Source organism: Budorcas taxicolor, chromosome 5 (assembly GCF_023091745.1).
Source record: "Budorcas taxicolor isolate Tak-1 chromosome 5, Takin1.1, whole genome shotgun sequence".
Taxonomy (NCBI): Eukaryota; Metazoa; Chordata; class Mammalia; order Artiodactyla; family Bovidae; genus Budorcas; species Budorcas taxicolor.
The window spans coordinates 1,302,165-1,304,680 of record NC_068914.1 but is presented as its reverse complement, the minus strand read 5'-3'; the positions used below and the strand labels follow the sequence as shown (position 1 = coordinate 1,304,680).

The 2,516-nt window shown below is 41.6% G+C and overlaps 1 non-coding gene across 1 annotated transcript; it reads left to right on the top strand.

The window, feature by feature from the left end:
- The first annotated feature begins 1,063 nt into the window (after positions 1-1,063).
- TRNAC-ACA (transfer RNA cysteine (anticodon ACA)) lies at positions 1,064-1,135 on the top strand. The gene has a single exon. It is a non-coding gene; the product is annotated as a tRNA-Cys (tRNA).
- Positions 1,136-2,516: the final 1,381 nt, after the last annotated feature.

Below are 2,516 nucleotides of genomic sequence, written 5' to 3'. Positions count from 1 at the left end.
TTTGTTTAAGGACATATAAGTAAGTAAAATTGTGGGTATAAGGTAAATATTCAACTTTATGGGTTAAAGAGGAACTGTTTTCTAAAATGGTTTCGCCCGTTTACACGCCATCATGATTCCATAGGTAGGTGGACAGATAGATAAGAGATAATATTTACAAGTGCTCTACACATTATGAATGAGGTACAGTCTAGTGTTTTAAAACACCAAGAGTAGGGTTGTAGCCTTGCCCAGGATCAGTCACCCTTGCCACACAGGAAATTTTGGCTCTTCCTTCTCCAAAGGGAGGTAGAAAATTCTGAAGCTGGAACAAGTGCTTTTGTGTGGTAGGACATTCAGTTCAACCACTTCACGATTTTTAAAAATCAGGTTTATCAAGGTGTAATTTTCATGCACCGCCAGTCTTTTTAGGGATAGTTCTGTGAGTTTTGGCAAATATTTGCGGCTGTGCAATCACTACCACCGTCTTCCCTGTAGCTCAGTGGGTAAAGAATCTGCCTGCAAGGCAGGAGATCCCAGTTCAACTCCTGGGTTGGGAAGATCCCCTGGAGAAGGGAAAGGCTACCTACTCCAGTATTCTTGGGCTTCCTGGGTAGCTCAGACAGTAAAGAATCTGCCTGCAATGCAAGAAACACTCGTTCAATGCCTGAGTTGGGAAGATCCCTTGGAGAAGGGAAAGACAACCCACTCCGATATTCTTGCCTGGAAAATTCCAACTACAGAGGAGCCTGACAAGCTACAGTCCACCAGCTCACAGAGAGTTGGACATGACTGCGTGATTAGCACACGCACACAAGTCCTTGAGCACGCTAGCTCTGCAGATATTTTCTCCTCTCTGCGGCTTGCCTGTTCATTTTCTTAGCAATGTTTTTTTTTAATGAGCCAAGCTGAAGTACACATTACCCAGTTTTAAGACTTAGGGTAAGGCTCAAGTCACCAAGACGATACAGAATTGGTGTAAGATGAACAAACAGACTGATAAAGCAGAAGAGTCAATTGATTTCCAACCAAATAGTCAGAGAAATTAATTGAGAAATGATAATATTTTACCAAACTATGGGCTTCCCTAGTGGCTCAGACGGTAAAGCATCTGTCTACAATGCAGGAGACCCAGGTTCGATCCCTGGGTTGGGAAGATCCCCTGGAGAAGGAAATGGCAGCCCACTCCAGTATTCTTGCCTGGAAAATCCCATGGACCGTGGAGCCTGGTAGGTTTAAAAAAAAATTAAATGAAACAAAACCTTCCATTCTTCCCTTGAACCACACACAGAAATCACTTTGAAATGGACCATAGATCTAAAGATAAAACCTAAAACACAAAATGCTAGAAATAAAACCTAGAGAAAATATGTGTTATTTTGGTTTACGCAAAGATTCCTTGGATATAACACAAAAGTACAAACTATAAAAGAGAAAATAAATTGGGCTTAAAATTCAAAGTTTCCCTTCAATTATTTTAACCATCAAAGTACCATATGAAAGAGAGAGGATAAATATGATTACCTCTTTTTTACAGATGAAGAAATTGAAGCACAGAGTTTAGATGGTAAAGCTGGGAAGTAAGTGTTGGCTACCAAGAGTAAGGTTTGTTCTCCATGAACACAGGAGTCTACCTACCTGTATTCAGTCCAAATGTGAACATAAGTAATTTTTATTAACTGTGCCACAACTCTGTCAAAGATAATTGGAAACTGATTTGTGTTTATACATAAACGACCCTTATCTAGTGTGTGTAATTGACAGATATCTGTGCAGCTATTTAATCTCACAGGCATTTGGCATGACCAGCGTTAGGTCACCCCAAAATGGACTTTTCCCAACTAATCTCCAAATTGAGCTGATAGGAAACAGCAGTTGCCAGCTAATCTGGGGTTTCCCGGGAGTAACCTGACATCAGCAAGGGCTTGGCACCGCCCGCTTTGCCAGAGGTCTTTGGTGACCACACTGACAAGAACGCGACACCCACAATTCACCCAAGTGGAGTGCTCTCAGATACTGATAGGCTAGGCGACTGTGTTGCATGGACCCACATCCTCTTCCCTTCTTCCCTGATGCCTGGCGTTCTGCTTTATTCTGAAAGCAGTGTTGGACAAAATTCCACCAACAGAGATCACCACAAAATGAACTGGAAATCATGCCAAAACTCAATATGCAGGCTTTTATCAAATCATCCACAGAAAACTGAATTGGCGGGATAGAGGCGGGGTGGTGGTGTGCTGACTCCAGCGGGGAAGCTCTCAGGGAGTTGAGAACAAGGGTAGAAATCAACACAAGAAGTCATCTGTCTTTTGCAGGAAGATTGGATCTCTTCCGTGCATTCTTTTCTTTTCCCTTTTTTCCCCTTATTTTTTAAAAAATAGATTTACTCTTTCTGAAGTGGGATACTCAGTGTAGACTTGGAGTCCAATAGCTGATGGCTGACGGAAAAAAAATACCTTTCTCTAATGCAAATATCCACCAAACAAAAATCCCGTCTTACCATTAGTGCCAGAATTTCTGTTTAAGTTCTGTAATTA